Genomic DNA, 23,818 nt, shown 5'->3' on the forward strand with positions numbered 1-23,818 from the left:
TTTTTTGCTCATCAGTCTGCAATATGATTTCTGTGTATGATGAGTTTAGTCCAGCTTGCTAATATGTGATTTCTTCTGCTGGTTTGCTCTGGGGTACAGAGTTGCTTCCCCCGCACCGTTAGTTGGTGCGGGGGCTCGAGCGATCTCTGCGTGGATATTTTGAATAGGGTTTTTAATTGACCGCACAGTTCCCTTTCTATTTTCTGCTTTCTAGTGTTAGCGGGCCTCATTTGCTAAATCTAATTTCATCTCTGTGTTTGTGCTTTCCCCTTAACTCACCATTAATATTTGTGGGGGGCTATTCTATATCTTTGGGGTCATTTCACTGAGGCAAGTGAGGACTTTCGTTCCCTCTAGGAATAGTCAGTTTCTCAGGCCGTGAAGGGACGTCTAGGATTTTCAGGTAACGTTCCACGGCTGCCTATAGTTGTTTGCGGATAGGATCAGGTTGCGGTCAATTCAGTTACCACTTCCCCAGAGTTTGTAGTCGGTTTAGTTACTTAGCTAGTCCTACTTGCGATCCTTGCCACTAGGATCATAACAGTACAGCCAGACTGGTAAAGTGTTAATTGCATGGCAGAAGCAGGAGAAAAGAAGCCTTGAGATTTTTTTTTTTTTTGCCGTGTGTTTAGCTGCTGTGTGTCTAGCTTCTCTCCTCCTCTTAATCTTGGTGTGGCTCTGAACTCAGCTGCTGATATGGATATTCAGAGTTTGGCCTCCAGTGTAGATCATCTTGCTGCAAGGGTACAAAGTATTCAGGATTTTGTTGTTCACAGTCCTATGTCAGAGCCTAGAATACCTATTGCGGTCAATTCAGTTACCACTTCCCCAGAGTTTGTAGTCGGTTTAGTTACTTAGCTAGTCCTACTTGAGATCCTTGCCACTAGGATCATAACAGTCATCCTGGAATTTTTGGTACAAGAGATTTGGTTGGTAGGTCCTTCTGGTGGCCTTCGTTGTCACGTGATGTGCGTTCTTTTGTGCAGTCCTGTGGGACTTGTGCACGGGCGAAGCCTTGTTGTTCCCGTGCTAGTGGGTTACTTTTGCCATTGCCGGTCCCTGAGAGGCCCTGGACGCATATTTCTATGGATTTTATTTCTGATCTTCCGGTTTCCCAGAGGATGTCGGTTATCTGGGTTGTTTGTGACCGGTTTTCTAAGATGGTTCATTTGGTGCCTTTGCCTAAATTGCCTTCCTCTTCAGAGTTGGTTCTGTTGTTTTTTCAGCATGTGGTTCATTTGCATGGTATTCCGGAGAATATTGTGTCCGACAGAGGTTCCCAGTTTGTTTCTAGGTTTTGGCGGGCCTTTTGTGCTAGGCTGGGCATTGATTTGTCTTTTTCTTCTGCATTTCATCCTCAGACAAATGGCCAGACCGAGCGAACTAATCAGACTTTGGAGACTTATTTGAGATGCTTTGTGTCTGCCGATCAGGATGATTGGGTGGCCTTTTTGCCATTGGCCGAGTTTGCCCTTAATAATCGGGCTAGTTCGGCTACTTTGGTTTCGCCTTTTTTTTGTAATTTTGGTTTTCATCCTCGTTTTTCTTCTGGGCAGGTTGAGTCTTCTGACTGTCCTGGTGTGGATTCTGTGGTTGACAGGTTTCAGCAGATTTGGGCTCATGTGGTGGACAATTTGGTGTTGTCTCAGGAGGAGGCTCAACGTTTTGCTAACCGTCGTCGTTGTGTTGGTTCCCGGCTTCGGGTTGGGGATTTGGTTTGGTTGTCTTCCCGTCATGTTCCTATGAAGGTCTCTTCCCCTAAGTTTAAGCCTCGGTTTATTGGTCCTTATAGGATTTCTGAGATTATTAATCCTGTGTCTTTTCGATTGGCGCTCCCGGCCTCTTTTGCTATCCATAATGTCTTCCATAGATCTTTATTGCGGAAATATGTGGTGCCCGTTGTTCCCTCTGTTGATCCTCTGGCCCCTGTTTTGGTTGATGGGGAGTTGGAGTATGTGGTTGAGAAGATTTTGGATTCTCGTTATTCAAGGCGGAGGCTTCAGTACCTTGTCAAATGGAAGGGTTATGGCCAGGAGGATAATTCTTGGGTTTTTGCTTCTGATGTCCATGCTGCTGATTTGGTTCATGCGTTTCATCTGGCTCGTCCTGATCGGCCTGGGGGCTCTGGTGAGGGTTCGGTGACCGGTACTGTTGTGAATTCTGCTTTTGGGCTTCCTCCGGTGGTTGTAGGTGGTAATGCAGTTGCCCCTGAGTTGCAGTCCTGGTCAGGTGTATCTGCTGATTGCAGTTCTGACTGGGGTATTTAGGCGTGCAGGATTCATTAGTCCTTGCCAGTTGTCAATTGTTGTTGGGAGGTGTTGGACCTCTGCTTGGTTCCTCCTGCCTTTCTGCCAAATCAGCAAAGATAAGTGTCTGTTTTTTTCCCTGTGGCACACATGCTATGTGCTTCACAATTCAGTGCTATTCTGTGTGTTTTCTTGTCCAGCTTAGATTGTGTCAGTATTTTCTCAGTCTTGTTGGATTCTCTGGAGTGGCAGATATACATTCCATGTCTTTAGTTAGATTGTGGAACTTTTTGTATTATCTGCTGTGGATATTTTTGGAAGGGTTTTAATACTGACCACCTAGTAATCTGTCCTATCCTTTCCTATTTAGCTAGAGTGGCCTCTTTTGCTAAATCCTGTTTTCTACCTGTGTGTGTCTATTCTTCTCCTACTCACAGTCATTATTCGTGGGGGGCTGCCTATCCTTTGGGGGTCTGCTCTGAGGCAAGGTAGCATTCTTATTTCCATCTATAGGGGTATTTAGTCCTCCGGCTGTGTCGAGGTGTCTAGGGTATGTTAGGCACACCCCACGGCTACTTCTAGTTGTGGTGTTAGTTCAGGATTTGCGGTCAGTACAGGTTCCACTGACTCCAGAGAAAGTTTCATGCGGCTCCAAGGTCACCAGATCATAACAGAGAACCCAGTGGTCATGGTGCACATTGGCACAAATGACAAAGTTAGAGGTAGGTGGAAGGTCCTTAAAGATGATTTCAGGGAATTAGGCTGCAAGCTGAAAGCAAGGACCTCCAACGTGGTATTTTCCGAAATACTGCCTGTACCACGGGCCACGCCAGAGAGGCAACGGGAGATTAGGGAGGTTAATAAGTGGCTCAAGAATTGGTGTAGGAAGGAGGGGTTTGGGTTCCTGCAGAACTGGGCCGACTTCTCAGTTGGCTACAGGCTCTACGCTAGGGACGGGCTGCACCTCAATGGGGAAGGTGCAGGTGTGCTGGGGGAAAAAATGGCTAGAAGGTTGGAGGAGTGTTTAAACTAGGGATTGGGGGGGAGGGTATTCAATTTATAGGAGGGGAAGATAGTGCAGATAGAGACCTGGGCACAAATAAGGAAGTTGGGGGTGGCGGTGGCATGGGAGCTGGGGTTTGAACAGTTAATAATTTAAGAAAGAATAGAGGTACAGAGAGGAACATCAAGTGCATGTATACTAATGCCAGAAGCCTCGCCAACAAAATGGACGAATTAGAACTAATGTTGTTGGAGCATAATTATGACATGGGGGGGATATCTGAAACATGGCTGGATGAGAGCCATGACTGGGCTGTTAACTTGCAGGGCTATAGCCTGTTCAGAAATGACCGTACAGATAAGCGAGGGGGTGGGGTGTGTCTATATGTAAAATCGTCCTTAAAACCCATCCTGTGTGATAATATAGGTGAATTTAATGAAAATGTAGAGTCCCTGTGGGTGGAGATAAGGGGAGGGGGAAAAATAATAAATTACTGATAGAGGTTTGTTATAAATCTCCAAAAATAATGGAAGCAATGGAGAATATCCTCGTAAAGCATATAGATGAAGCTGCGACTCAAGGAGAAGTCATTATTATGGGGGACTTCAATTACCCTGAAATAGATTGGGGAACAGAAACCTGCAGTTCCAGCAAAGGTAATCGTTTTTTGACAACTATGAGAGACAATTACCTTTCACAACTGGTTCAGGACTCAACAAGAAGGGGGGCACTGCTAGACCTAATATTAACCAACAGGCCAGACTGCATATCAAATATAAGAGTTGGGGGTCACTTGGGGAATAGTGATCACAAAATAATAAGTTTTCGTGTATCCTTTAATAAGATGTGTAGTAGAGGGGTGACAAGGACACTAAACTTCAGGAGGGCAAATTTCCAACGGATGAGAGAGGATCTTGGTGCAATTAACTGGGATGATATCCTGAGACATAAAAATACACAAAGAAAATGGAAGACGTTTATTAGCATCCTGGATAGGACCTGGGCACAGTATATACCGTATGGGAATAAACATACTAGAAATAGGAGGAAACCAATATGGCTAAATAGAGCTGTAAGGGGCGCAATAAGTGACAAAAAGAAGATTTAGAGAATTAAAGGAAGTAGGTAGTGAGGAGGCATTAAATAAATACAAAAAATTAAATAAATTCTGTAAAAAGCAAATCAAGGCAGCAAAGATTGAGACAGAGAGACTCATTGCCAGAGAGAGTAAAAATAATCCCAAAATATTCTTTAACTACATAAATAGTAAGAAATTAAAAAATGATAGTGTTGGCCACCTTAAAAATAGTCTGGGTGAAATGGTGGATGAGGATAAGGAAAAAGCCAATATGCTAAATGACTTTTTTTCATCAGTATTTACAAAAGAAAATCCCATGGCAGACAAAATGACTAGTGATAAAAATTCCCAATTAAATGTCACCTGCTTAACCCAGCAGGAAGTACGGCGGCGTCTAAAAATCACTAAAATTAACAAATCTCCAGGCCCGGATGAGATACACCCTCGAGTACTGCAGGAATTAAGTACAGTCATTGATAGACCATTATTTTTAATCTTTAAAGACTCCATAATAACAGGGTCTGTACCACAGGACTGGGGTATAGCAAATGTGGAGCCAATATTCAAAAAGGGGACAAAAACTGAACTCAGTAATTATAGGCCAGTAAGCTTAACCTCTACTGTGGGTAAAATCCTGGAGGGCTTTCTAAGGGATGCTATACTGGAGTATCTGAAGAGGAATAACCCAGTCATGACCCAGTATCAGCACGGGTTTACTAGGGACCGTTCATGTCAGACTAATTTGATCAGCTTCTATGAAGAGGTAAGTTCCGGACTGGACCAAGGGAGCCCAGTGGATGTAGTGTATATGGACTTTTCAAAAGCTTTTGATACGGTGCCACACAAAAGGTTGTTACATAAAATGAGAATAATGGGGATAGGGGAAAATATGTATAAGTGGATTGAGAGCTGGCTCAGGGATAGGAAACAAAGGGTGGTTATTAATGGAGCACACTCGGACTGGGTCGCGGTTAGCAGTGGGGTACCACAGGGGTCAGTATTGGGCCCTCTTCTTTTTAACATATTTATTAATGACCTTGTAGGGGACATTCAGAGTAGAATTTCAATATTTGCAGATGACACTAAACTCTGCAGGGTAATCAATACAGGGGAGGACAATTTTATATTACAGGATGATTTATGTAAACTAGAAGCTTGGGCTGATAAATGGCAAATGAGCTTTAATGGGGATAAATGTAAGGTCATGCACTTGTTTAGAAGTAATAAGATGTATAACTATGTGCTTAATTCTAAAACTCTGGGCAAAACCGTCAATGAAAGACCTGGGTATATGGGTGGATGACAAACTCATATTCAGTGGCCAGTGTCAGGCAGCTGCTACAAAGGCAAATAAAATAATGGGATGCATTAAAAGAGGCATAGATGCTCATGAGGAGAACATAATTTTACCTCTATACAAGTCACTAGTTCGACCACACTTAGAATACTGTGCACAGTTCTGGTCTCCGGTGTATAAGAAAGACATAGCTGAACTGGAGCGGGTGCAGAGAAGAGCGACCAAGGTTATTAGAGGACTGGGGGGTCTGCAATACCAAGATAGGGGCTATTGAGTTTGGAAAAACGAAGGCTAAGGGGTGATCTTATGTTAATGTATAAATATATGAGGGGACAGTACAAAGACCTTTCTGATGATCTTTTTAATCATAGACCGGTGACAGGGACAAGGGGGCATCCTCTACGTCTGGAGGAAAGAAGGTTTAAGCATAATAAGAGACGCGGATTCTTTACTGTAAGAGCAGTGAGACTATGGAACTCTCTGCTGTATGATGTTGTAATGAGTGATTCATTACTTAAATTTAAGAGGGGACTGGATACCTTTCTGGAAAAGTATAATGTTACAGGGTGTCAGGACTCTGAACATTTTTTACTTTTTGTGCATTACTGCCCTTTTCCAACATGGCATCTTTGGTCTCATGTGCACTTGTCTTCCTGCTATAAAACTCCACCCCAGCCTTCAGTCTGTGCTAGATTATTCTGCTTTGCATCCAGCTCCTGATTACTCGCGGGCCTTGCACCTGCACCTGCTCCTGTGAACCTGTGTTGGAGATCCTGCCACTCTGCTCTGAGTTCCTGCTGCGTACACCAGTGTTCAGTAATCCTCCTTCATCTGCTGCTCGTGTTACTTCCATCTGCATTTGCTGGACATGTAAGCTGTTTGCTGCTCTGCATAACCTGAGACTATTAACCAGGCCTCCCTGGTGGAGCTAAGATATGATTTGAACTGCCTTATAGCATATCTATCTGTGTCTGGACTAAGTCAAGGATCTATTCGTGTCAAGTTTCCTCAAGTATAACTGTGCTTCATAGACTTTCTGTTTGTTTGCATCTACCTCTGAAGTGTCCTATTAACTGCTAAGCTGCGTTCATTATTTGCACCAAGTGTTGTGGACTTGAGTTTCTCTCTGCACCTGTTTGAATCACCGTATGGTAATATAAACTTTACCACTTATAAAACTGTGTCCTGTTGTCTTGTTCCACGCAAAGAGTCTCCTGAATTATCCCCTATAATTGTTACACAGGGTATATACACTAGATTCCTTGATAGGGCGTTGATCCAGGGAACTAGTCTGATTGCCGTATGTGGAGTCGGGAAGGAATTTTTTTCCCCAAGGTGGAGCTTACTCTTTGCCACATGGTTTTTTTTTGCCTTCCTCTGGATCAACATGTTAATGCATGTTAGGTTAGGCTATGGGTTGAACTAGATGGACTTAAAGTCTTCATTCAACCTTAATAACTATGTAACTATGTAAACGATAGGGGAATCGAACTGAACCTTGAAATGTTCTCTCATCCCTACAAGCGACCAAAGCAAAAACAATTGCCAGCACACCTGGTAGTATAGGTTTAATATGCAGGTGCACATGTATGCTATGGCCATTATCAAACAAATATAATCTAGAATAAAAACATTGGCACACTGCAATAAGTAAATATTAACATATGTAAAAAAAAATTGGGTGCTTAGTTATCAATTTTTTTAAAAAAATATCGTAAAAGTCATCCCACCACGACAAGGTGTACCCATTCAACATGGTCTCTAACTCTAGTAATTCACCTTGCTTTGTGCCGAACAGGCCTCAAAATAGATTGGAGCAGAAATAGACCAGCACGTGACTCTATCCTGATTGAGTACACCTTGTTGCGATGGGATGGCTGTTATGCTTTTTGTTAAAATAAAGTTAAGTAAGAACCATGGTCTTTACATGTTACTATTTATTTACTTACTGCAGTGTGCCTAATTATATTTTTATTCTCGGTCATATAATGTGACGGTAATGGTGGTGTGTTTGGCACATGGCAGTGAGTGTTTGGGAGTCTGTCAGGGTGGACAGGTTTACATGTGTCCAGGCGGGACACTACAGAGTGGTCTGTGACTTGGGAGGTAGAAAGCCATCCAGACCAAGCCTGCATGCTGGTCACAGCACTTTGTGCCCACAGTTAGGGCTGCCACTAGGAATTTCGGGGCCCCATACTGGCAAAATTTTCATGGCCCCCTTGACACTCTGCCTAGACTCCACCCCAGCCCCGCCTCCACCCCTCTAACTGTCCACAGTCAAAAGATTTTTTAAGCCGCCACCACAACAAGGTTAAGCCCTACTCTACTCTAACCTATTAAATATTCGTTAAAATATCCAATACAATTTAGGTATATTTTTATTTACACCGTGTTCTAAATTATTATGAAAATTGGATTTAAGTGTCATAAAGATTTAATTGTTTTGTTTTTCAAATAAACTCATGGATGGTATTGTGTCTCAGGGCTCAATAGATCACTGAAATCAATCTTAAACACATGTGATAATTAGTTTTCCAGGTGATTCTAATTAAAGGAAAACTACTTAAAAATGATGTTCCACATTATTAACCCCTTTCTGACCTCGGACGGGATAGTACGTCCGAGGTCAGAACCCCCGCTTTGATGCGGGCTCTGGCAGTGAGCCCACATCAAAGCCGGGACATGTCAGCTGTTTTGAACAGCTGACATGTGCCCGCAATAGCGGCGGGTGAAATTGCGATTCACCCACCACTATTGACTAGTTAAATGCCGCTGTCAAACGCTGACAGTGGCATTTAACTAGCGCTTATGGCCGGGCGGCTGGAAATGAGTGCATCGCTGACCCCCGTCACATGATCGGGGGACAGCGATGCTTCTGCAGAGTAACCATAGAGGTCCTTGAGACCTCTATGGTTACTGATCCAGCTGTGAGCGCCACCCTGTGGTCGGCGCTCATAGCACACCTGCATTTCTGCTGCATAGCAGCGATCTGATGGAGGCTATTGAAGCATGGCAAAAGTAAAAAAAAGTTAAAAAAAAGTTAAAAAATAAAAAAAAATATAAAAGTTTAAATCACCCCCCTTTCGCCCCATTCAAAATAAATCAATAAAAAAAAAATCAAACCTACACATATTTGGTATCACCACATTCAGAATCGCCCGATCTGTCAATAAAAAAAGCATTAACCTGATCACTAAACAGCGCAGCGAGAAAAAAATTTGAAACACCAGAATTACGTTTTTTTAGTCGCCGCGACATTGAATTAAAATGCAATAACAGGCGATCAAAAGAATATATCTGCACTAAAATGGTATCATTAAAAACGTCAGCTCGGCACGCAAAAAATAAGCCCTCAACCAACCCCAGATCATGAAAAATGGAGACGCTACGGGTATCGGAAAATGGCACAATTTTATTTTTTTTTAGCAAAGTTTGGAATTTTTTTTCACCACTTAGATGAAAAATAACCTAGTTATGTTAGGTGTCTATGAACTGGTAATGACCTGGAGAATCATAATGGCAGGTCAGTTTTAGCATTTAGTGAACCTAGCAAAAAAGCCAAACAAAAACAAGTGTGGGATTGCACTTTTTTTGCAATTTCACCGCACTTGGAATTTTTTTCTCGTTTTCTAGTACACGACATGCTAAAACCAATGATGTCGATCAAAAGTACAACTTGTTTTGCAAAAAAAAAGCCCTCACATGGCCATATTGACAGAAAAATAAAAAAGTTATGGCTCTGGGAAGGAGGGGAGCAAAAAACGAACACGGAAAAATGGAAAATCCCAAGGTCATGAAGGGGTTAAGCAGGCCACAGTTTTCAAGTAACATGGGAAAGAAAAAGGATCTCTCTGCTGCCGAAATGCATCAAATAGTGCAATGCCTTGGTCAAGGGATGAAAACATTAGATATTTCACGAAAACTTAAGCGTGATCATCGTACTGTTAAGAGATTTGTGGCTGATTTTGAGCACAGACATGTTCATGCTGATAAAGGCATAATGAGGAAGGTTTCTGCCAGACAAATTCATTGGATTAAGAGAGCAGCTGCTAAAAAGCCATTACAAAACAGCAAACAGTTATTTGAAGCTGCTGGTGCCTCTGGAGTCCCTTAAACCTCAAGGTGTAGGATCCTTCAAAGGCTTGCTGTGGTGCATAAACCTACTATTCGGCCACCCCTAAACAGTGTTCACAAGCAGATATGGTTGCAGTGGGCCCAGACATACATGAAGACTAATTTTCAAACAGTCTTGTTTACTGATGAGTGTCAAGCAACCCTGGATGGTCCAGATGGATGGAGTAGTGAATGGTTGGTGGTTGGCCACCATGTCCCAACAAGGCTGCAACGTCAGCAAGGAGGTGGAGGAGTCATGTTTTGGGCCAGAATCATGGGGAAACAGCTGGTAGTGCCCTTTAAGGTTCCTGAAGGTGTGAAAATTACCTCTGCAAAGTATATAGAGTTTCTGACTGACAACTTTCTTCTATGGTATAAAAAGTAGAAACGTGCCTTCAGGAGCAAAATCATCTTCATGCATGACAATACACCATCGTATGCCACAAAGAATACCTCTGAGTCATTGGCTGCTATGGGCATAAAAGGAGATAAACTCATGGTGTGGCCACCATCTTCCCCTGACCTCAACCCTATAGAGAACCTTTGGAGTATCATCAAGCAAAAGATCTATGAGGGTGGGAGGCAGTTCACATCAAAACAGCAGCTCTGGGAGGCTATTCTGACTTCATGCAAAGAAATACAAGCAGAAACTCTCCAAAAACTCTCAAGTTCAATGGATGCAAGAATTGTGAAGGTGATATCAAAGAAGAGAAGAAGAGTTCCTATGTTAACATGTAACTTGGCCAGTTAGGATGTTTTGGAGTTAAATAGCTTTTTATTCAGTGAATGTGACCTCCTAATGCTGCAAATGCAACAAATGAGCATTTTCATTTCTTCAAAACACATCAAATGTGCCTAATAATTTGGAACAGTGCATTTTGAGTTTTTATTCATTTTGGAGATTATATTGTTATCATTGGGAGGTTTTTTTTCGATGTATACTCTAACGGGTGATGACTTTTATTAGACTGACTGTCATTTGCACTGACCATTTAGGAAAATCTGAGAAAAATATCATTTGTATAATAATTTGGAACAAGGTGTATTTTTCAATTTTTAAAATGGCCAATAATACCACATACAGGGGACAAATACCACCACACTATGACTAGACACCATATTACCACCACATAGTGACCAAATAATACCACATACAAGGAACAAATACCACCGCACCATGACCAGACCATATATTACCACCACATAGTGACCAACTAAAAGCACATACAAGGAACAAATACCGCCACACCATGGCCGGACAACATATTATCACCACATAGTGACTGAATACTACAATACTGATCAGTAATAAAAAACACAATACTAATATCACCATAAGTGCCATTATTATTCACAGGAGATCTGTACTTAGTATGCAGTGTCTGTGTACAGGTAATACAGTGATCACTGGTGACATTATACACCGAAGCTCTGTATATAGTGTATAATGTAAAGGTAATACAGTGATCACTGGTGACATTGTACACATGACCACTGTATATAGTACACAGTGAATAGCATCAGTGTACAAGTAACACACTGACTCACATGTGACGTCTCTAGGTGAAGTCCTTCATCTTTGCTTTTAATATTCATCCAGCACAGACCGCCGTCACTAAATCCAGCCAGGGCTCGTCTCTGCAGGAAATCAGTTATCTAGAGCACTGCGTGCAGAACACATTACTTATTTTTTCCCTAAATTCTATACTACAACAGATGAGGAAAAAAGTGACAGTGTTGCTCTGCACAGTAACAGGACTGCCCCCCCCATTTAAAACAGTATCCTCAAAAAATCCTATAAGATAGGAGTATCCTCAAAAAATAAAATAAATACATCACTTCAGTAATAATATCCCTTAATTAGACCCTATGGTAATAATATCCCCCATCCTGGCCCCCGTGTGTCTCATTCCTGGCTCCAGCCATATGTTCTCCTATCCTGCCCTCATGTGATGTCCCATCTTGCCCCATATGATCTCCCCATCCTTCCCCATCTGTCCCATGATTCTGCCCTATCTGTCCCATGATCCTGCCCCATCTGTCTCCATCTTGCCCCATATTCCTGCCCCATCTGTCTCCAATTCTGCCCCGTGTCTCTATTCTGCCCCGTGTCTCCATTCTTCCCCTCATGTCTCCATTCTGCCCCGTGTCTCTATTCTGCCACCTGTCTTCATTCTTCCCCCATGTCTGCAATCTGCCCCCTGTGTCTCCATTCTGCCCCTTGTCTCCATTCTGCCCCATCGCCATTCTGCACCAGGCTGGATGGAGACACATGGTCCATGTGTCTCCATCCTGCCGGTGAAACATTGCGGCTTGCCGCTTTCAATAAAAATAATAAAAAAATATAAAAAACCTTTCTTCTTACCTGGCTACACTCCTGCGGCGGAGATCCCTCCCGGCATTTCAGCGCGCACTCACCGGCAAATGACAAAGATGTCAAACGCCGGCGATGCACGCTGATGTCAGCTGCCAGCCTCTGATTGGCTGGCGACTTTAACCATTGCCGTGCAGGCCCGCATGGGCCTGCAAGTCAATAGAGTAACTGAACCAGCATCTCGGGCGCAGGTTCAGTTACCGATAGAAGCCTGCTGCTGGGGCTGGGGCCTGATGAGCCAAAGAGATGGGGCCCGATGGGGCCCCCTCTGTCCACCGGGCCCAATACACCAGTCAGGGCAGTAATGCCCTGTTGGCGGCCCTGCCCACAGGTTTCAGGGAGCAGAGCTCCGCTATGGACATTGAGGTTTTGTCTGCCTGATGTAAAGACTGTTTACCTTTTTGTTGGTGGTTTATGAAGCAAATAAACCCACATGGACTTTCAAGAGAACATGCCTCCTGTTTCCTCCTACACACCTGAGTGAGTACGAATCCCTACACTATTTTCACAATTTTTTTTCTCAAGCTTAACAGGAGAAAATAGACCCCAAAATTTGTTCTGCAATTTCTCTTGAGTATACTGACACGCCATATGTGGTCGAAAACTACTTTTGAGGCACAGTGCAAAGCTCAGAAGGGAAGGAGTGCCATATTTCAGTGCACATTTTGCTACACTGGTTTGAGGATGTCATGTCACATTGGCAGAGCCCATGAGGTTCCAGAACAACAGAACCCCCCCATAAGTGACCCCATTTTACAAACTACACCTTTCAATGAATTCATCTAGGGCACCACAAGTGTGTCACAGAATATTATACCTGATCAGTGAAGAAAAAATATTTAACATTTTTACCACCAAGATTGTATGTTAGCTCCAGGTTTTATATTTTCACACTGGGAAATGGGTAAAAATGGCACTAAAATTTGTCCCACAATTTCTGCTGAATGTAAAAACACCCTATATATGGCTGTACAGTACTGCTAAGCCACACGGCGAGACTCAGGAGGAACAGAGAGCTATTTGTCTCCTGGAGCACAGATTTGTGGACTCTATTTACCAGTAGCGTAGATACTGGGGGGGGCAGATGGTGATAGCGCCCCGGGCTCAGAGCTCAGAGGGGGCTCACCCACACAGCGCACCGATACAGTTACATTCTGCGGCAGAGCAGGGAGAATTGGTCTCTGCCGCTCAGCCGCTATAGGGCCCCTGAGCAGGCGGGGGGTCCGATGCCAGCAGTGGCCCCCCGCCCATCACCGCAAGGTCAGCTGTATTGGCATTTATCTGCTACAGCTGACCGCATTGATGAGGGAAGGAGAGCGCAGCGCTCCTTCTCCCATCACCCCTCCTGTCAGCATCTGACGTCACCGACGCTGACACTGACAGTGGGTACGGTGATGTCACCACCCAGCACCCACTGGAGCTTGGAACACCACTGGAACAAGGAGGAAGAGAAGTGAGTATTTATTGTTTTTTATGGGGGCTGCCTTATACTACAGGGTCTACCTATGGGGGTGTTGCCTTATACTATAGGGTCTGCCTATGTGGGTGCTGCCTTATACTACAGGATCTGCCTATGGGGTGCTGCCTTATACTACAGGGTCTGCCTATGGGGTTCTGCTTTTTACTGCAGGGTCTACCTATGGGGGTGCTGCCTTATACTACAGGGTCTGTCAATATATTGAAGTGACAACTTTATCTGTCAGTGCAGAGCTGACAGCTTGCATAGCATTGGGTCAAACGTCCGCAATTGGTGCTAGCACCAATCGTTGCCATTGTTGCAGGGTGACAGCTCTCAATTAGAGCTGACACCTGCACTTGATCGTGACAGCGCTCGGCATGAGCCCGCATGATTGCTGCACTGTACATATATGGCAGTTTACAGGAATACAGCTCCCACGTTGCAGTGTATGTTCGGCACATGACGGGAAGGGGTTAATCTGCAGGTTAATAGCATTATTATCCTACCTAGTGCTCACACTTAGCCGAACGCTGCCAAGAAAAAAATGAATTTTATTTCCCCTGCAGCATTCTGGTTTCAGTAACTGGGGGCTGGGACTGGTTCAGTCACCGCTCTGAGTATAGATGGTGGCATCTGACTGACACTGGCTCTGCATTAGGGCTGATGTCTATACCTTGGTAGCATCATTATTGACATCGTAAATTAGGATGTTGCCAGGAAAGTAAACACATGACACCGCAGATGATGGCATCGCTGAGGAGGTGATTTATTAGAGATAAAGACCTGATAATAAGAAATCAGTGATAACTCTGTAAGTACAGTATCAAGACCCGAAGCTGCCAGTCAGCCACTGTGCTAAGGAGCAGGAGGAGTTGGCTGTATAGGGTGATGCTTCATATGTAAGACACTAGTCAATGAAAAGGCAGATCTCGTGGCTGGTAATGGCATAAAGGACGGAATCATTTACATTGGCCAACATATCTGGTGGTTGTTGAGGTTACAGGTGTTTGTTAGTTGGGAAGTGATGCCACAGGAAGACTCTATAAACAGCTATCGGGAAAAAGGGACAGCCTAATTCTTTATAGTGGAGTATAAAGCCATGAGAAAGACATAAATGCCTTAGTGATGTCTCTGGTGATGTCACTTATGGGTTTGTCTAGGACGTGTTGTGTTCACACAGTATGGCCATATTATGGTCTTATGAAATACATACAGCTCAAAATTATTTTTTCTTTCTTTAAGAAGAGCTTGACACATTTGCTTTAGTGTATCCATTTGCATCCATTTGCTCTTTGGGGGCCAAAAAAGGAATTGCCCTCTAGAATGAATTTACTTTACTCATTTATAGAGCACCATAATATTCTGCAGCACATTACAGACATTATAATCAGTGTCCTCATTGGGGCTCACAGTCTCTGAATTTCCTATTAGAATGTCTTTGGAGTGCAGATGTCCTTGGTGCAATATGAACCCTGGACCCCAGTGGTGTAAAGCAACAGTGCTAACCACTGAGCCACCATGCTGAGTTGTGTTTTTAAATGCCTTAGGTTGTGTTTACTAATACTTTTCCTAAGAATGATCAATTGACCTAGAAGCCACTTAGCCAAGGAACATAGTGAAAAGTATAGATATGTACTGTAAATTAAATCTTACTATAATCTGCCAATTATTTTCATTGATTGTACAAACAGTATAGCATCAGAATAATCAGTAGATGTGTGCCTTTTCTTTTCAGAAAAGAAATCATTCCAAATGTAAGCCAGCACTGCATTAGTATAATCTGATACATTGTTTCATTTTGTGCACTGATTTGTGATTCAGGAAGGTGTTATCTATGTATCTGTTATCTATGTATGACTCCCTTAGAAAAGAAATGTCTTTCTCATAGGAACAGTACAGTGTTCCATTTCCTTTTTCCATGATCTGTAAGAAAAACTACACAAATTTGTTACAGTTTATCAGTATAGATAATCACAAAGCAGCAGTATGTCCTTTCAAGGAAAACATTGGATGCTACAATAATAATCTTTATTGGTTTATATAGTGCCAAAATATTCCACAGCACTTTACACACATTATCATCGCTGTCCCCGATGGGGCTCACAATCAAAATTCCCTATCAGTATGTCTTTGGAGTGTGGGAGGAAACCGGAGAACCCGGAGGAAACCCATGCAAACACGGGGAGAACGTACAAACTCCTTTCAGATGTTGTCCTTGGTAGGATTTGAACCCAGGACTCTAGCGCTGCAATGCTAACCACTGAGCCACCCTGCTATCAGTGAGAGTATAATCAGCTGAATTTTATTTGTTGTTGGTTGACAATCTAATTTAATGGTGGGTCAGTCTGACAGCTTGCTTGTGGATCAGTCACAAATTCATTAGGATGCTACAAGACATTTGTTATCTGTATTACAAATTGTTGGGTTTGAATAGCATTCTTTTTCTTCTTGTTTATAAAGCCAAAAGACCTTCAGGCGAGCATTATCAATGTTAATGCGAAAAGATGCAAGACTGAAATGTCGACAGTACATAACCCAGATCGGAATCCGGATGACACTTAAATTGCTTTTGTATTATTTAACAATATTTAAGACTGATGAATTACTCATTTGAAAAATTAAAGGGGTTAGAATCAAAGAATCATAGAATATTAGAGTTGCAAGGGACCTCAAGGGTCATCATGTCCAACCCCCTGCTCAATGCAGGATTCACTAAACCATCTCAGACAGATACTTATAACAGGAGAAAAAGAGTCAAAAAGTAACCAATAAATTACAAAATAACATTATTTATTGAAAAATCCATTCATTTCCACATAAAAATGCATGATTTTACAAAAAACCTATATAGTATATGGTATATAATTAGATTGTGACTCCATCCATGGATACAAACAATGATGACCCAGAAATACAGAACGGGACATGTATTATTGCAACAGGATCAAGAGATTCCGCAAAAGGACAACATGCCCATAAATTCCAAGTCAAATGTTGAGTACATACTGTATATCTCCAATATATAGTGATTTAACAACTAGTGCAGTTAAATTAGTGATAGTTTAATCACCATATACCTCCGTGCAGTTCATCCAGACAGATCATTGTATAGTTAAATAAAAGGGATAATTACGCATATGTGTGAAAGTCCCGTCTGGATCCTGGTCACCTTACCCCAACGCGCGTTTCACGTCTAATTATTACCGCTTCCTCAGGGGGCGTGGCTTAACCAGGATCTCAGTCCAGTTTAAATAGTGACTGCATCCGATCATGTGATCATTAAAAGAAGTGCCTGTGCGCATGTGTGAAATGCAAGCATACTTCCTCCCTGCGTCTCAAGCCTCAAGTCAAACGGAAGAACCCCGATCACGTGAGTGGGCCGGCGCCACACCCACACACCGCAACACAGGACAACCGCCAAACACAGAGTGAGACAAAAGGGTTTTTGCATGATTGCGTATGTATACACAAAAATTGTGTATAAATAAAGTGACTAAGTGCTTAGTTGTGCAATATTGTGCAATTTATTGGATATTTTAAATGGTAAAGGAACATCTACCTATGTGAACAAGCCAATGAGCAATGTTATATATAAAATTACCAAACTAACATCGATAAATACTGTTGCTACAAACAATAGGAAAATAATGTATGGGGAAATATACAATGCTAAGGCATACAATAACACATCAATAAGTGAGTACAACATATAATATATTCCAATAATCCACTCCATATAGTAATTAGTTCATCATTGTTAAAGTCCTTATCAATTGATTACATATTATGGATCTTAGCGCATCCTCTCATCGACAGACAATTCATTCTATGTTGTACTTCATAATTCTCCCTCATACTTCATACGAATGTCCCCAACATCAAAAAATCAAATTGGTATGGTCAGCAGTACTACACACTAAAAATTAAAAACACAAAACTGAGATACATGATTAAAATCTAATGGTACATGGTAGAGATATTGAAAGGGTCCCTTCAACAAATTATTATAAAAAGGAAGAAAATCCCTGTGCTTCATTAAGATCCATGGGGGTCATTGTGCCCAGTGTGGTAATCCAACGGCACTCTCTCTGTGCAAGGAGGCGCTTGATATCGCCCCCCCCCCCCCCCTGATATCACATTGGACATGATCAATCCCCCTTACCGAGAGGAACTTGGGGTTACAATTATGAAATAGTCTGAAATGATGTGGTAGTGTCTTCAATTGTGTCAGGTCTGTCTCATTTCTGGCCGCCATTATATCGCGCACATGTTCAAGCGTACATGTGCCCAAGCATTGTGATGTCAATCCAATATAAATTTTGGGACAACCTCATTTGGCATAATATATAACCCATGCTGTATTGCAAGTCATGTGATGATTAATAGAAAATACTTTACTGCCATCGGCACAGTCAAAGATGGCAATACGACAGACATTCTTACAGGAGACAGTCTCCACAGGGGAAACAACCATTGGGTGGACGACCAGATCCAAAGATGTTTTTATTTGGCATTGGAACATAGTGACTTGATACCAATAAGTCCTTTAAATTTTTACTTCTCCTTGCAGTCATTGAAGGATGTTCAGTCAGACATTTTGAAAATAGTGGATCCATCCTGAGGATGCTCCAATGTTTTTGGAGGCAATTCCTCATTGTGGACTGCTCGCCATTGTACGTAGAGATAAAATGGACAATGTCACTTTTATCGTCAATCTTCTTATGTGGGCAAAATAATTCATGACGTGGTACATATTTCGCTTTTAGATATCCATTCTTGATACACCTGTTACTGTATCCCCTTGTCCTAGACCTGACCTTGAGATCAGCTGCCTGTGATTCAAATTTGGTGGTGGAGGAGCAGATCCGCCTCATCCTGAGATGCTGACCAACTGGGATGGCTATAATGGTACTATCTGGGTGACCTGAATCTGTATGCAACAATGAATTAACTGAGGTGGACTTCCTGAAGACATCAGTTTGTAAATACCGGTTCTCATCAACCTCAATTTTGATGTCAAGAAAATCCACCTCAGTCCTGCTTATTTGATAAGTCAATTTGATATTATACCTGTTGTCATTCAATTGCTGCATAAATTCATGCAATGCATTATCAGGTCCCTGCCAAATAATGAAAAGGTCGTCTATGTAACACAACCAGCACTGCATATGGTCCGTGACCTGCTGCCCCCACCAAATATCTCCCTTTCCCAATAGCCCAGAAAGAGATTGGTGAAAGAAGGCGCACAAGCCACGCCCATGGCAGTGCCACGCCACTGTAAATAAAGGACATCCTTGAATACAAAGACATTTTTTGTCAAAATGAATGTTAATAATTCCATGACCAAATCACAAATAGCACCATCCCAGTTGCTGGCATCCAGGAAGAAGCGGACTGCCTCCAATCCGTCCTTGTGACCAATACTTCTTCCTGGATGCCAGCAACTGGGATGGTGCTATTTGTGATTTGGTCATGGAATTATTAACATTCATTTTGACAAAAAATTTCTTTTAATTGAAGACTACCATGTAATTTCAGACTATTTCATAATTGTAACCCTAAGTTCCTCTCGGTAAGGGGGATTGATCATGTCCGATGTGTCATCAGGGGGGGGCGATATAAAGCGCCTCCTTGCACAGAGAGAGTGCCGTTGGATTACCACACTGGGCACGATGACCCCCATGGGTCTTAATGAAGCACAGGGATTTTCTTCATTTTTATAATAATTTGTTGAAGGGACCCTTTCAATATCTCTACCATGTACCATTAGATTGTAATCATGTATCTCAGTTTTGTGTTTTTAATTTGTAGTGTGCAGTACTGCTGACCATACCAATCTGATTTTTTGATGTTGGGGACATTCGTATGAAGTATGAGGGAGAATTCTGAAGTACAACATAGAATGAATTGTCCGTCGATGAGAGGATGCGCTAAGATCCATAATATGTAATCAACTGATACGGACTTTAGCAATGATGAACTAATTACTATATGGAATGGGTTATTGGAATATATTATATGTTGTACTCCCTAATTCATGTGTTATTGTATGCCTTAGCATTGTATATTTCCCCATACATTATTTTTCTAGTGTTTGTGGAAACAGTATTTATCGATGTTAGTTTGGTAATTTTATATATAACATTGCTCATTGGCTTGTTCACATAGGTAAATGTTCCTTTACCATTTAAAATATCCAATAAATTGCACAATATTGCACAACTAAGCACTTAGTCACTTTATTTATACACAATTTTTGTGTATACATACGCAATCATGCAAAAACCCTTTTGTCTCACACTGTGTTCGGCGGTTGTCCTGTGTCGCAGTGTGTGGGCGTGGTGCCGGCCCACTCACATGATAGGGGTTCTTCCGTTTGACCTGAGGCTTGAGACGCAGGGAGGAAGTATGCTTGCATTTCACACATGCGCACAGGCACTTCTTTTAATGATCACATGATCGGATGAAGTCACTATTTCAACTAGACTGAGATCCTGATTAAGCCATGCCCCCTGAGGAAGCGGTAATAATTAGACTCGAAACGCGCATTGGGGTAAGGTGACCAGGATCCAGACGGGACTTTTACACATATGGGTAACTATCCCTTTTATTTTACTATACAATGAATTGTCTGTTGAACTGCACGGAGGTATATGGTGATTAAACTATCACTAATTTAACTGCACTAGTTGTTAAATCACTATATATTGGAGATATATGTACTCAACATTTGCAGAATCTCTTGATCCTGTTGCAATAATACATGTCCCGTTCTGTATTCCTGGGTCATCATTGTTTGTATGAATGGATGGAGTCACAATCTAATTGTATACCATATGCTGTATAGGTTTTTTGTAAAATCATGTATTTTTATGTGGAAGCTGATGATGGATTTTTCAATAAATAATGTTATCGTGTAATTTATTGGTTACTTTTTGACTCTTCTCCTATTATAAGTATTATATTTTGAGTCGCCATTTAATATATGTATATGGCATAATTTATGACTGGTATTCTTGTGTCCATCTCAGACAGATGTTTGTCCAGCCTGTGTTTGAAGACTTTCTTTGAAGGAGGACTCTCCACCTGTGTTCCACACACTGATCACGCTCACTGACAAAAAGTTTTTTCTAATCACTAATCTGTATCTTCTCCCTTTCAGTTTCATTCCATTGCTTTTCATGTTTCTATGTGCAAATGAAAATAAGGATGATCCCTTTACAGTGTGACATCCCTTGAGATATTTGTAGACAGATATTAAGTGTCCTCTAAGCCTTCTTTTTTACAAGCTAAACATTCCCAGATCCTTTAAACTGTTCCTCATAGGACATACTTTGCAGTCCGCTCACCATCATGGTAGCTCTTCTCTGAATTTGCTCCAGTTTTTCAATGTCTTTTTTAAAATGTGGTGCCCAGAACTGAACACAGTATTCCAGATGTAGCCTGACCAAGGAGGGGTAGAGGAGGATAATTATTTCATGTGATCTAGATTGTATGCTTTTCTTAATACATTCTATATCTGTATTTGCCTTTTTTGCAGCTGCATCACACTGTTGACCCATGTGCAGTCTGTGATCTATTAGTATAGCCAAGCCTTTTTCACATGTGCTGTTGCTTAGTTCTATTCCTCCCATTCTGTGATGTAATTTTCATTTTTCTTGCTCAGATGTGGAATCTTGCATTTCCCCCTGTTAAATGCCATTCTATTAGTCGCTGCCCATTGTTCAAGTTTATCTAGCGCCTTCTGAATCCTTTCTTTGTCTTCTATAGCATTAGCTATCCCTTCTAGCTTTGCATTGTCTTCAAATTTGATCAGTTTGGCCTCAGTTACCTTATCTCAATCTTTTTTTTAAAATATTAAACAATTCTGGAGCCAAGACATTGTGGTACTCTACTTAAAATACTCTTCCAATTGGATGTGCAACCATTTATTACCACTCTTTGAGTATGATAATTGAGCCAGTTATGAATCCACCTTATTGTAACCTTGAGATACTTTATCAAATGCTTTGATGAAGTCGAGATATACAATTTCTACAGCATTTCCTTGATCCACTCAGTCAGTGATTCAATCATAGAAGGAAATTAGATTAGTTTGACATGACTTGTTTGCTACAAACCCATGCTGGCTCTGGTTAATTACTGTATTCTTATCCAAGTACTTACATACAGGTTGTTTAATAATTTGTTCAAAAATCTTTCCTGGTATAGAAGTAAGGCTCACTGACCTGTAATTTCCTGGCTCCATCTTCATTCCTTTTTTGAAGTTAGGGACAACATTTGCTCTCCCAAATCTTCTTGTACTTCTTTATTCTCCAGGATTTTTCAAAGATTCTACCTAGTGGTTCTGCAATTTCCTCTGCTAACTCTTTCAGTACCCTAATATGTAATTCACCTGTACCAGGAGATTTAAATTTATTTTAATTAGCTAAGTGTTCCCTCACCATCTCTCTGTTTATAGATAGTGTGGATTCTTTTCCTTCGATGGCACCGTGAAGATCAGTTGATGTTAAAATTGCTTTCTTAGAGAACACAGGTGCAAAATAGAAATTTAAATGTTCGGCCTTCTCAACATCATTTTTTACCACTTCACCTGTTTCATCATGTAAAAATCCTGTGGCATCTTTGACTTTTCTTTTGACATACCTCCAAAATGCTATTGTATTTATTTTGATCTCCCTAGCAAGCCTCACTTCATTATTGGCTTTAGCTCTTCTAATGCTTTCCCTGCATTCCCTGCAAACAGCATTATATACTCCTTTAGATATGCCCCCTCTTTCCATTTAGTATACATTTCTTTTTTCCTTTTTAACAAGTGATTAAGTTATGTGTTCATCCACCCTGGTCTCTTTAAATGCTGCCAATTCTTCCTTCTTTTCTGGATAGCTACCAATTGTGCAGTGAGAATTTAATATAGCAAAATCTCCCATCCTTTTTGAACATTTCTGTCCTTTAGATTAGAATAACCAGCCATTGAACTCTCCCTACCCTTTCTCTGAGTCCATTAAAAATCTGCCTTTCTGAAGTCCAACCTTAAAGTTTGAATCCTTGCTGGTCTTCCTCCTATTGTAATCCAAAATTTTAGGATCACATGATCGCTGCTTCCTAAATTCCCAGTCACTTTTACTTCCTGAACCATTTCCAACCTATTGTGAAGAATGAGGTCCAAGATGGCAGATCCTTTTGTCCTCTCTTCTACCTTTTTGAAAGATAAAGTTGTCAGCTAGAGAAAATAACATTTTTCTGGACCCATTACTTTTGCTTGAGAGAGATTCCCAACAAATATCTGGATAGTTAAAATCTCCCATATTCACTATCTCTTTTTTGAGAACAGAGATATCTGATGTAAAACGAGTTCATGATATCTTCAGTCTGTCCATGTGGCCTATAGTAAACACATACAGTAGTGTCTTTTCTGGTCTTCTTTCATTGTATTCCTACCGAAACAGTTTCTACAGAGCTACCAGTCTCTTATGCTTGGATCTCTGTGGATATATGTTTTCCTAACATACAATGCAACACCCTTCTCCTCTCTTGTTAATCCTGTTTCTAATAAATAAGTTGTAGCCTTCATGGTTTGTATTTCAATCATGTGTATCATCCCACCAAGTTTCAGTGATGCCTATGACATCATATCTATCCTCCTTTGTTAGAAGCTCCAATTCTCCATGTTTGCTTCCCATGTGAGTTTGTATAGACACATTGTAGTTTGTAGTCATTTCTCTTGCTCATCTATTTTCATTCAGAATTTTTTTTTGTTCTCTATTTCCACCTCTAATAGCAGGGTTCTCAAAAGAATTCATTAGTAGTGTTGAGCAATACCGTCCGATACTTGAAAGTATCGGTATAGGATAGCATCGGCCGATACCCGAAAAGTATCGGATATCGCTGATACCGATACCCGATACCAATACAAGTCAATGGGACACCAAGTATCGGAAGGTATCCTGTATGGTTCCCAGGGTCTGACGGAGAGGAAACTCTCCTTCAGGCCCTGGGATCCATATTAATGTGTAAAATAAAGAATAAAAATAAAAAATATTGATTTACTCAACTCTCCGATGCAGCCTGGACCTTACCGATGTAACTGGCAGCTTCCGTTCGTAAGAATGAGCTCACGCGACCAATCACAAGCCGCGACGTCATCTAAGGTCTTTCAAGAGCTCATTCTTAGGAACGGAAGCTGCCGGTTACATCGGTAAGGTCCAGGCTGCGTCGGAGAGGTGACTATATCAATATTTTTTTTTT

General features: G+C 41.5%; 1 long non-coding RNA gene across 1 annotated transcript in view; it reads right to left on the minus strand.

Annotated features, from left to right (window-relative positions):
* The window catches only part of LOC143809160 (uncharacterized), a 66,279-nt gene that overhangs the window by 41,285 nt on the left and 1,176 nt on the right, over positions 1–23,818 (minus strand). The gene's annotated exons all lie outside the window — the stretch shown is intronic.

The sequence above is a fragment of the Ranitomeya variabilis genome, chromosome 2, assembly GCF_051348905.1.
Source record: "Ranitomeya variabilis isolate aRanVar5 chromosome 2, aRanVar5.hap1, whole genome shotgun sequence".
NCBI lineage: Eukaryota > Metazoa > Chordata > Amphibia > Anura > Dendrobatidae > Ranitomeya > Ranitomeya variabilis.